The sequence below is a fragment of the Procambarus clarkii genome, chromosome 33, assembly GCF_040958095.1.
Source record: "Procambarus clarkii isolate CNS0578487 chromosome 33, FALCON_Pclarkii_2.0, whole genome shotgun sequence".
NCBI classification, from domain to species: domain Eukaryota; kingdom Metazoa; phylum Arthropoda; class Malacostraca; order Decapoda; family Cambaridae; genus Procambarus; species Procambarus clarkii.
In genome coordinates this window covers 3,341,924-3,355,469 of record NC_091182.1, presented here as the reverse complement: position 1 = coordinate 3,355,469, position 13,546 = coordinate 3,341,924, and positions in this window count along the sequence as shown.

Here is a 13,546-nt window from a genome sequence, read left to right as displayed (position 1 = left end):
ACGAACTTTACAACAACGAACACCACAACAAAGAACAATACAACAACGAACACCACTACAACGAACTCCACAACAACGAACTTTACAACAACGAACACCTCAACAACGAACATTACAACAACGAAAATCACAAAAACGACCATTACAACAACGAACACCACTAGAACGAACACTAAAACAACTAACATCTCAACAACGAACATCTCAACAATGAACACTACAACAATGAACACTACAACAACGAACACCACAACAACGAACACCACAACAACGAACACTAAAACAACGAACACCACAACAATGAACACCACAACAACGAACCCTACAACAACGAACACCACAACAACGAAAATTACAACAATAAACACTACAACAACTAACATTACAACAACGAACACTACAACAACAAACACTACAACAACGGACGCTACAACAACGAACACCACAACAACGAACATTAGAACAATGAACACTACAACAGCGAACGTTATAAGAAAGAACTTCACAACAAGGAACACTACAACAACGAACACTACAAGAACAAACACTACAACAACGAACATTACAACAATGAACACTACAACAACGAACACTACAACAACGAACAGTACAACAATGAACACCACAACAACGAACATTACAACAACGAACACTTCAACAACGAACACTACAACAACGAACAGTACAACAACGAACACCACAACAACGAACATTACAACAACGAACACTACAACAACGAACACTACAACAACGAACACTACAACAACGAACACCACATCAACGAACACCACAACAACGAACATCTCAACAACGAACATCTCAACAACGAATATCTCAACAACGAACACTACAACAACGAACATCACAACAACGAACATTACAACAACGACCACCACAACAACGAACATCTCAGCAACGAACCTCTCAACAACGAACATCTCATCAACGAACACTACAACAACGAACACCAAAACAACGAACACTACAACAACGAACACTACAACAACGAACACTACCACAACGAACACCACAATAACGAACACTACAACAACGAACACTTAAACAACGAACACTACAACAACGAACATCTTAACAACGAACATCTCAACAATGAACACTACAACAATGAACACTACAACATCAAACACCACAACAACGAACATCTCAACAACGAACACTACAACAACGAACATCACAACAACGGCCATCACAAAAACGAACATCTCAACAACGAACATCTCAACAACGAACATTACAACAACGAACACTAGAACAACGAACACCACAACAACGAACACCACAATAATGAACACTACAACAACGAACACTAGAACAACGAACACCACAGCAACGAACACCACAATAATGAACACTACAACAACGAAAATCAGAACAACGAACACTTCAACAACGAACACTACAACAACGAACACTACAATTACGAACATCTTAACAACCAACACCACAACAACGAACTTTACAACAACGAACATCTCAACAACGAACATCTCAACAACGAACCTCTCAACAACGAACACTATAAACAACGAACACCACAACAACGAACATCACAACACCGAACACCACAACAACGAACATCTCAACAACGAACTCTACAACTATGAACATCTTAACAACAAACACCACAACAACGAACTTTACAACAACGAACATTTCAACATCGAACGTCTCAACAACGAACATCTCAACTACGAATACTACAACAATGACCACTACCACAACGAGCACCACAACAACGAACATCTCAACAACGAACACTACAACAACAAACACCACAAGAACGAACATCACAACAACGAACATCACAACAACGAACATCTCAACAACGAACACCACAATAATGAACACCACAACAACGAAAATCAGAACAACGAACACTACAACAACAAACACTACAACTACGAAAACCTTAACAACAAACACCACAACAACGAACTTTACAACAACGAACACCACAACAACGAACAATACAACAACGAACACCACAACAACGAACTCCACAACAACGAACACCTCAACAACGAACATTACAACAACGAAAATCACAAAAACGACCATTACAACAACGAACACCACTACAACGAACACTACAATAATTAACACTACAACAACGAACAATACAACATTGAACACTACAACAACGAACAAAACAACAACGAACACTTCAACAACGAACACTACAACAACGAACACTACAACAACGAGCATTACAACAATGAACATTACAACAACGATTACTACAACAATGAACTATTGAACTTCAATACAAAGAAGTATTGGTGTGACATTATCCAGTTGTTGGACCCTGCCTTTTTGGTGGTGATCCTGGACGGGTCCCGCCACCCGGGCCAAACCTCAACACTTCCAAGCTAACTATATTTCCTCCATCTCTGATAGTTATCTAACTCCATGATTCTTTACACAGATTAAACCATCTTTTATAGACCTTAGTCGTGTTGCTTGGTGCTTTTCCTGATAGTTTCCTCTGCCCAATAGATATTTCCAGAGGAAAGATGAGTAAGATTATTATTGTTGTGGTGTTAGTGGTGGGGATGACGGGAAGATATGCCCAGTGGCAAATGGCGGGGGAATCTTAGAGCAGGAACCAACTGCTCCAGCTGCGGCAGTAGGTGAAGGACTACCAAGAGGACAACACTGGAGTAGGAGGCCAGGCGCGGCAGGTGGCTGTCGATCTCAACCTGCTTCCACCTCTGCCCACTTGTGACCCCTCACTCCTACAGGATCAACGGCTAGACTCCCTCCTGGACCACCTGCCTCTAGTGGGCACACACCGTCGGCAACAACACACACGCATGCAGGTGGAAGGCCTCAAGGCCTTCCTGCTGCAGGTGGGAGAGGAGCCCAAGACCCAGCCTCCCGAAGGATGGTTCAGCTGGAAAATAGCAGTGATTTTCGGCTTCGTCCTTCTCTATCTCTGCCTTAACAGTGGGTCAGGCGTACACTCTACGCCCACTCTAGTAGGGAGTACTACTTCCACGGAGCTAAATCTCTCTCCCACAAAGCCTGATCACACACCCTCACACACCATTAAAACCCAAAAACACACCGGTACAATACCCACAACAACAACAACAACACCCACAACAACAACATCAACAGGAGCAACAACAACAACATCAACAACAACAACATCAACACCCAAGTCAACAACAGCAACAACATCAACACCCAAGTCAACAACATCAACACCCAAGTCAACAACAACATCAACACCCAAGTCAACAACATCAACACCCAAGTCAAAAACAACATCAACACCCAAGTCAACAACAACAACAACAACAAGGACAAACAAAGGCTAAAACCAAACGATTAGGTCGTGGATAACCTGCCCCAGAAAGTTTTAGGGTGCAATTATTGGCCTTAAAGGAAAAAGAATATAAGAGCTTGAGGTCAAATTCAACGTATTTATCTCGCTCAATTGGTGTGAAGGGAGAGCAGAGATCTATGGGTATGATGCGGCAAACATCGAGAGGTGCGAAGACGCCCTCCTCCAGATAATGAAGAGCGGCGCAAAATGAGACTAGGCCTACCTCGGACAACGGGAGTGGTAGTCCCGTTGTTGACAGCGGGAGTGGTAGTCCCGTTGTTGACAGCGGGAGTGGTAGCGACGCTACGTGTCCTGTTGTTGGCAACGGGAGTGGTGTATGTGTGTGTGTATGTGTACACCTTGTTGTACTTGTGGGGGTTGAACTCTGGCACTTTGGTCCCGCCTCTTAAATGTCAATCAACTGGTGTACAGATTCCTAAGCCTACTGGGCTCTATCATATCTACATTTGAAACTGTGTATAGAGTCAGCCTCCACCACATCACTGTCTAATGCATTCCACCTGTTAACTACTCTGACACTGAAATAGTTCTTTCTAACGTCCCTGTGGCTCATTTGGGTACTCGATCTCCACCTGTGTCCCCTTGTTCGCGTACCACCCGTTTTAAACTTTTTATCCTTAACTACCCTGCCAATTCCTCACAGAATTTTGTAGGTAGTGATCATGTCTTCCCATACTCTTCTGTCTTCCAGTGTCGTGAGGTGCATTTTACGCAGCCTTTCCTCGTAACTAATGCCTCTTAGTTTTGGGACTAGTCCAGTGGCATACCACTTAACTTTTTCAAGCTTCGTCTTGTGCTTGACAAGGCTCTATGCTGGGGCCGTATACTCCAGTCTTACATATGCCGTATACAAGATTCTGAATGATTCCTTACACAGGTTCCTGAAGGTTCTTCTGATGTTAGCCAGCCACGCATGTGCCGCAGATGTAATTTTTTTTATGTGGGCTTCAGGAGACAGTTTTGGTGTGATATTAACTATATCTTTCTCTCTGTGCGTTTCAGGAAGTACTTCATCTCATATTCTGTATCTGGTGTCTGGCCCTCCTCTTTCCACCGCCTTGTTTGTGAACTTATCTATTTGTACTCACGTATTTGTGCCTGCAGGATCGAGCATTGACTCTTGAATCCCGCCTTTCGAGCCGGTTTCCTACAGCAATGACTCTGGTCCTATTTCCCTGTCACATCTAGTTTTAAAATTATGAATAGAATTTGCTTCCACAAAATGCTCCTTAAGATCATTCCATTTTTCCACTACTCTCACACTAAAAGAAAATGTCCTAACATCTCTGTGACTTATCTGAGTTTCCAGCTTCCACCCATGTCCCCCTTCGTTCTATTACTATTTTCTTTGGACATTTCGTCTATTTCTACTCTGTCAATTCCGTTCAGAATTTTATTTATTAATATCATATTCCGCTTCCTTCTTTTTTCTAGTGTCGTAAGGCTCAGTTCCTTCAGGAGCTCTTCATACCCCATCCCTCGTAACGCAGGAATGAGTCTCGTTGCAAACTTCTGAACCTTTTCCCGTTTCCTTATGTGTTTCTTCTGGTTGGTACTCCATGATGGCGACATACTCTAAGACTGACTTCACGTCGGCAGTGTAAAGCGCCCTAAATGCCTCCTTAATTAGGTTTCTGAATGATGTTCTTTCTTTTGCCAGAGTAGAGTACACTGCTGTCGATATCCTATTTATATGTACCTCAGGAGTTAGATTAGGTGTTACGTCCACACCCTGGTCTCTTTCTCGAGTTGTCACAGGTAGGCAGTTCTCCTTCAATGTATTGTTACGGTGCCCTCTCCTATTTCTTTCGTTTGCCAGCTTAAAGAGTCATATCAGCTCTCCCTACTGATTCTCTGAGGTTCAGGGAGTCTAATGATATATGTGGCGACCAGACCGGCTGCCAGTTAAGGGAAGGAAGTTATATTATAAGTTGTAAATAAAGGAAAATTGGCGCCCTGTTATAAAATGAAACAGTATCCCCTACGGCAGATATGACCTTTTGGAAGGGACATTAGTCGATCGCGGATTGGCCGACGTAGGTCGCGGGCGACAAATCAGGGCCCGCCATGACGTCACCGAGTGCCCCGGGCGGCGCCAACGTCAGAGTTGATCTGACCTTGGAAGCGACAGGACGCGCCTCGGTCTGCTCTCAAAGATTGGAGGCTCTGCAAGCCTTATTCAGTGGATTGAACTAGCCATCGCAGCCCACCATAGTTAATGGAGACCCTGCGCTTCTGGGAAGCAAAAGAGAAACCAAGTTCATTGAGCAGAGAAGTGCCAAACTTGGAAAATAGTCGGCGACGACGCTGGGCGGCGCCGCTGGCTGGACGTTGAGGTCTGGAAGGTGCGGCGGGCAGGCCTAGCTGTGACTGGGGTCACATCCACTGAGAATCTTGGAAGGATGACACCGTGCCTAGGACAAGGAGCAACGCCTTGTGGGAGAGGCGAGTGTGGGGAAAAATAGTGATTAGCTCAGCGCCCATCGATGAACCAGGATTGGGGCAGCTGAATCTCAGGGATTGGAACGGCGACGACGCGGAGGCTCCACGACACCTGAGGACCTGTGGAACGTCCTGGATCGTCAAGTATCGACCCAAGGAAGCGTGGGAACCTCACACCATCGAGGGACAGGCGTCGTGAGCCAGGAATGTAAGGTAGATCATTTTCCCTCCCATTACCCCTTGTATGAGTAGGCTAGTTAGGCGACAATATTTACTTGAGTATGTGGCAGCAAGACTTTATTACTTTAATAGTAGAATAGGCTGCAAGGCAGCTTGAGTCCAGGACTGTCAGAGAGGACAGTGTGTATGGATGGCAGGACAGTGAAGAAGAGGCGCCGACGTGGTGAAGAGGCCCTCCTGTGAGAGTGTGAGACTCCTGTCTTTCTGCCCAGTTGGAGGAGTGTTGGAGGTCGTGGAAGAAGAGGCTGACGATCTCCAGACTCATTATCCATGTTTCCATATTCATGTATTACTTGTGATTGTGTGTGTGTGTTCATGTAATTTGCATCAGTAAATCCACACATTTTATCACTGTGTTTGAGTGTGCCTCCATTTATGATATTTCTCTATGAGCATACATTTCTGGCTAAAACAATATATAATACACCCACTGAACTGCATTGCTGGGGTGCAGATATAATAACCCAGCTGGCGACCTTGCTAAGAGGAAGATAGAGAAGACAGGCGGGAAAGGAGTTCCTGCAACCTTTTTTTGTCTGGCAGGCAAGACTCAGGGAGGTTACGGTTATAGGTAAGCCTGAGTCTTCCTTCACTCCCCCACGGGTCTAGGCCGGAACTGTTAACAGCAGTTTCCCCGTGTTTGACTGAAGGGCTTCCAGGGTGAATCAGTGGCACCCCTTTGTGGTGGAAGCAAAGACCTGCGGAGGTGGGCATTGTTGGTCCTCTCTTGTGTGACCAAGGAGACTCCGGTCAATCCAGGGAGTCGGAGGGGCTGAGTATTTGGCCCTTTTGAGCCCCTAGCAGTTAAGTGTTAGCAGAGCCCCGGACCACCCACCCCCACGTGACAGAGAACTGGCGACCTTGCCAGGATTCGAACCCCGGTAGCCAAGAACTGGGAACTTCGCCAGGAAGCGCGGATCAAGCTACAGTGTGGTCCAAATTTCAAGACGAGTGTTGCCAGGGTACTAATACAGTGTGGCCAGTGAATTCAGTAGTACTGTTACTCAACCGGCTAAGGGACTGAAACGGTGAAATTAGTGCCTACTAACTTGTCTGTGCTGTCGTGTATGCTCAATGATATAGAGATGGAGGAGGACAAAGTAAAGAAATTTATTGACACAAGGGACGAGAGAATTTTGGAGGAGTGTACCAAGGCCCAGCTCCAACAAGTTTCAAACCACTTTGGGATCAGGTTGAGGACGACTAAGGTAGCGGAGCGAAGGATAGAGATCATGGCACAGCTCACAGCTCGAGAGGAGGCGACGGGAGAGGAGCCATCTCAAGAGGAGCCGTCCCGAGGAGAGCCGTCGCAAGGTGAACCGTCCCGACTAGAGCCACCCCAAGCGCCTACCAGTGTGGAGAGAATTCACAGTGAACATGGGAGCAGTGGAAGGTCCAGCTGTAGTAAGAGGAGCCTGCAACTGGAAATAATGAAGATGCAACTGGAAGCCCAACTGCGAAGAGAGGAGAGAGAAGCGCAAATGCAGCGAGAGGAGCGTGAGCGAGAGGCACGGCTGCAGCGAGAGGAGCGTGAGCGAGAAGCACGGCTGCAGCGAGAGGAGCGTGAGAGAGAAGCTCGGCTGCAGCGGGAAGAATGAGAGAGACAACTGCGACTGGAGGAGATAAAGGCAAAGAAAAAAGTCGAATTGCGTCGCGTTGAGCGTGGTCTGCCCTCACTACCTGCACGGCGAGATGACCTCAAGGTAAGGGAACGTGACTTACCTACGTTCGAACCACAGGAAGCTGAGGCGTTCTTCGAACACTTTGAACGGATAGCAACTCTGAAGGAGTGGCCAGAAGATGATTGGGCTGCTCTGGTCCAGGGCAGGTTGACTGGTGAGGCCCGGGAAGCCTATAACATGCTGGACCTAGAGGAGTGTACTAGTTATGACGCGATTAAGAATGCGGTTCTCCATTCATTCCGGCTGACTCCGGAAATGTACCGGAAGCGGTTCAGAGAGTGTACAAGAGCGTCGGGAAAGACTTACGCCGAGACCGCCAGGGATATGGAACGGAAATTCCTACGATGGTTGAAGGCAGAGGAAGCGGAGTCGGTGGATGATATCAAACGACTGATAGTGATGGAGAAGTTCATGTCGGTGCTCCATCCTGAGTTGCTAGTAAGGGTGAGAGAAGCAGGTATTAAGGACCTGAAGGCTGCAGCGGACCGAGCCGACATGCTGGAGGAGGCACTACATATCAGGAGGGAGGGGCCGCCCAGACACTCGCCTTACCCCAGGTCGGGAGGGAACTTTAGGAGTTCAGGAGGAGCGAGGACGAGTGGGGACTCTCCCAAGAGTAGTGTGCCCGATGAAGTAACGTGGTTCAAGAGTTCAAGAGACGCGGGGAGGAAGCCCCAAGCTGTGAGCAGTGGACCTAACTCGGGAGCAAGTGCTGCAGTCCCGGACACGACGGCAGGGAGTCCACGGAGGACCCAGGGGACGTCTGCAAGTGGTACCGCCAGAGTGACTAGCGAGTGGCCGCCCAGGGGAGGCAGCCGATGCTACAACTGTGGCGTGAGAGGACATTATGCCCGCGAGTGTGAGGAGCACCAAAGGAATGTAGGATTAATGTTGGAAGAGGAGAGAGTGTTTGTTCACACCCCATATTATAAGGGACCCAACGTGAATGGTTGGGAAATGAAGTTGGGTGAACATCCCTTCGTTTTCGAGGCCAACGTGAAGTTTGGAAAGTCAGACCCAGTGGAGGTGGCCGTTCTTCGAGATACGGGTGCTGACATAAGTGTGGTAACCAGGAGTATTCTCCCCAAGGAATTTAATGATTCACCTGTGGGAGTGGTGAGGATACGCAGTGTGGGGAAGGAATATAGGTTGCCACTTCACGAAGTACAGCTGATTGCCGACTGCGGAGTCGAGAAAGCTATAGTAGCTGTAGCCCCTAAGTTACCCCTAGAGCATGTACAGATGGTGCTGGGTAATGACCTCGGAGGAGGCAGGATACAACCCGATTGGGCCAGGAGTGCCTATGTTTCAAGCAGCGGTACAACCCTGCCAGGTAAGGTATCAGTCGCTCCAAATAATAGTGAGGAAGCCGACTTCGACAGGGAAAACGTCGCCAGAGACGACGACAACGAGGGCGAGAGTGCAGAGAGGTCGTCGGAGGTTGTGGAAAACCCCGACGGGGACCTCCGACTAAGCCTGATGATGCGTGTGGAGGAGTGGCGAGGAGCAGCTGTACAAACGCCTGGGGCGGTGAAGAGGCTCCAGACCGCACTCCCTCCATACAGAAACGTGAATAAAGTAAGCTCAGTGGATGAGCGAACGGCAGTGAGGGGCAGAGTGGAGGAGCCACGACGCAAGGCACCCTATGCCGGCCAGATGAATAGTGGTAGGTGCAAGATGAACCACCGTGGTGAGGTGAGCCACAGGGAGGTGGATGAGCCCAACCACGAACCGAAGAAGACGTCTGCAGGGAAGAGAATCTCCTGGAGGAGTGAAGATGTTCGTCGGGAACGAAGGAGCGAATGGTATAGGAAAGGCAATACGAAGAAAGCAGGGAATAGGTACACCCAGGGTAGGCGCCAGCCTAACCAGAGGGGCATTGGGCCATCGCAAAAGCCTAGTGTGGAAGAGAGGAAGCTGCTGGATGGAGTACAGGTTACAAGTGCCACTGTGAGGAGACAACGCACCTGTGGGAGAAGAGGAACCGAGAAGAGAGAAGATTGGCGAAGAGGAGATCATGAGAGGAAACATGGAGTACCTGTAGGACGCAGTGGAAATACAAGACTATCTCGGAGTGCACGACGCGGTGGAGGCGCTGCATGCACTGAATCTTACAGTGGTAACGAGCCGTGGGAGTACACTCGTAGCCACGGAGAGAGGATTTCTTGTAGGTGTTCAGGGAACACCCATCACACCCGGTCCTATGCGAGGTGGAGATACAATGAGGCAAGTGACTGGCAAGGTGGTACGAGCCACGTCACCAACTGGAGGAGTGACACTTCAGGAACGGAGGGAGCAAGAGTATAGATTGCCCTCTTGAGTGCTGCTCTTCCGATATGACTCTTATTTTAAGGGGAGGGGTATGTTACGGTGCCCTCTCCTATTTCTTTCGTTTGCCGGCTTAAAGAGTCATATCAGCTCTCCCTACTGATTCTCTGAGGTTCAGGGAGTCTAATGATATATGTGGCGACCAGACCGGCTGCCAGTTAAGGGAAGGAAGTTATATTATAAGTTGTAAATAAAGGAAAATTGGCGCCCTGTTATAAAATGAAACAGTATCCCCTACGGCAGATATGACCTTTTGGAAGGGACATTAGTCGATCGCGGATTGGCCGACGTAGGTCGCGGGCGACAAATCAGGGCCCTCCATGACGTCACCGAGTGCCCCGGGCGGCGCCAACGTCAGAGTTGATCTGACCTTGGAAGCGACAGGACGCGCCTCGGTCTGCTCTCAAAGATTGGAGGCTCTGCAAGCCTTATTCAGTGGATTGAACTAGCCATCGCAGCCCACCATAGTTAATGGAGACCCTGCGCTTCTGGGAAGCAAAAGAGGAACCAAGTTCATTGAGCAGAGAAGTGCCAAACTTGGAAAATAGTCGGCGACGACGCTGGGCGGCGCCGCTGGCTGGACGTTGAGGTCTGGAAGGTGCGGTGGGCAGGCCTAGCTGTGACTGGGGTCACATCCACTGAGAATCTTGGAAGGACGACACCGTGCCTAGGACAAGGAGCAACGCCTTGTGGGAGAGGCGAGTGTGAGGAAAAATAGTGATTAGCTCAGCGCCCATCGATGAACCAGGATTGGGGCAGCTGAATCTCAGGGATTGGAACGGCGACGACGCGAAGGCTCCACGACACCTGAGGACCTGTGGAACGTCCTGGATCGTCAAGGATCGACCCAAGGAAGCGTGGGAACCTCACACCATCGAGGGACAGGCGTCGTGAGCCAGGAATGTAAGGTAGATCATTTTCCCTCCCATTACCCCTTGTATGAGTAGGCTAGTTAAGCCACAATATTTACTTGTGTATGTGGCAGCAAGACTTTATTACTTTAATAGTAGAATAGGCTGCAAGGCAGCTTGAGTCCAGGACTGTCAGAGAGGACAGTGTGTATGGATGGCAGGACAGTGAAGAAGAGGCGCCGACGTGGTGAAGAGGCCCTCCTGTGAGAGTGTGAGACTCCTGTCTTTCTGCCCAGTTGGAGGAGTGTTGGAGGTCGTGGAAGAAGAGGCTGACGATCTCCAGACTCATTATCCATGTTTCCATATTCATGTATTACTTGTGATTGTGTGTGTGTGTTCATGTAATTTGCATCAGTAAATCCACACATTTTATCACTGTGTTTGAGTGTGCCTCCATTTATGATATTTCTCTATGAGCATACATTTCTGGCTACAAACAATATATAATACACCCACTGAACTGCATTGCTGGGGTGTAGATATAATAACCCAGCTGGCGACCTTGCTAAGTGGATGATAGAGAAGACAGGCGGGAAAGGAGTTCCTGCAACCTTTTTTTGTCTGGCAGGCAAGACTCAGGGAGGTTACGGTTATAGGTAAGCCTGAGTCTTCCTTCACTCCCCCACGGGTCTAGGCCGGAATTGTTAACAGCAGTTTCCCCGTGTTTGACTGAAGGGCTTCCAGGGTGAATCAGTGGCACCGCTTTGTGGTGGAAGCAAAGACCTGCGGAGGTGGGCATTGTAGGTCCTCTCTTGTGTGACCAAGGAGACTCCGGTCAATCCAGGGAGTCGGAGGGGCTGAGTATTTGGGCCTTTTGAGCCCCTAGCAGTTAAGTGTTAGCAGAGCCCCGGACCACCCACCCCCACGTGACAGTATACTGTCCCTTTTGGTCTCCTATCACCTTATCCCATTTTCATAACTTTACATTTGCTCGTATTGAACTCCAGTTGCCATTTCTCTGACTATCTCTGCTACCTGTTCAAGTCCTCTTGGAGGATCCTACAATCCTCATCTGTCACAACTCTTGTCATCAACTTTGGGTCATCCGCGAACATCAACATGTAGGATTCTACTCCTGTAAACATGTCATTAATGTATATTAAAAACAGAATTGGTCCCAGCACCGATCCTTGAGGTTTGCTTCTTCCAACCGTTGGAACTACTCCGTCAGTCGATTTATGTGTTGTTTCCAGCTATCGGCGTAAACCACTATATCGTTTATGTACACGGCGCAGCCTTCCATCCGTCTTAGCACTTCGTTGATCATCCTCTGAAAACAACTTCCGCTGTTCTTCATACCAAACGGAAGCACTTTGTACTGGTACAATCCGTCTGGAGTAGCAAACGCTGACATCTTTCTCGCACTCGGAGACAAAGGGATTTGATAATATTCTTTCAGCAGATCGACCTTGGTGACAAACCTTGCGTTTCCCACTTGGTCGATGCAATCACTTATTTGGGTCATCGGGTGAGAATCCGACACAGTTATGGAATTCACTTTGCAATAGTCGGTGCAAAAACGATATGATCCGTCACTCTTCTTGACCAGCACACAGGGCGAGCTCCACTCACTGTTGCTGGGCTCAGCGAGATCATTCGCTAGCAGATATTCCACCTCCTGTCGCATAATCTTCCTCTTCTCAGGAGTCACCCGATAAGCAATCTGCTTCATTGGCTTTCCTCCGCACACATCTACCTCGTGCACCACACTCATGTGCCGTCGGGGCACATCTGTAAAGAGTGACTTGTTCCTTCTTATCAGGGTCACTAGATCTCTCCTTTTCCCTTTATCCAGATGAAGCAGCCTCTCTTCTAGATGTATCAAACTTTCCGTATTTGACAGGCGCGTACCAATGGCACAGGCCCACTTTCCTTCCTCTGCTGGCAACACTTGGCTCATCTCCATACACAGAACCAATTTCCCTTCTTGCGACTGTGTTTCACACCGTCACTCTCGCACTCTCTTGCTCCTCTGGGAAGTATGGCTTCAAACGGTTGATATGACATACCTGTGTCTTGCGTGGGCGATTCGACTTGCTGATCTCATAACTTACAGGACCCACACGCCGAATAACCGAGTATGGACCACCAAAGCGTGATTCCGTCACTCTACCTCTCCCAGGTAGCAACATCATCACTCTGGCTCCTGCCTCGAACTCCCTTGAGACAGCCTTCTTGTCGTACCAGTTCGACATCTTCTCTTGCTCTGTCTTCAGGCGTTCAGCAGCCAATTCCTTTGCGTTTCCAATCGTTCATGGAATCTCTGCACATACTCTTCCACTGTCCCTAACGTCTTCTCCACCGTCAACTGCTCCTTCAGCATCAATAACGGGCTCCTTACTTCGTGCCCAAACACCAGTTGGAATGGAGAGAATCTCCGAGACTCAACTATAGCATCTTTGATTGCAAACAGGGCTGGATATACAGCCTCATCCCATTCTGCTCCCTGTTCTGCAAAATACACTCTCAAGATGGTCTTCAGAGTGGAGTGAAACCTCTCAATCGCTCCCTGCGATTGCGGTATATAAGGTGACGATCGTAGTTGGGCTCTTCCTCAGCTCGCAATAGCC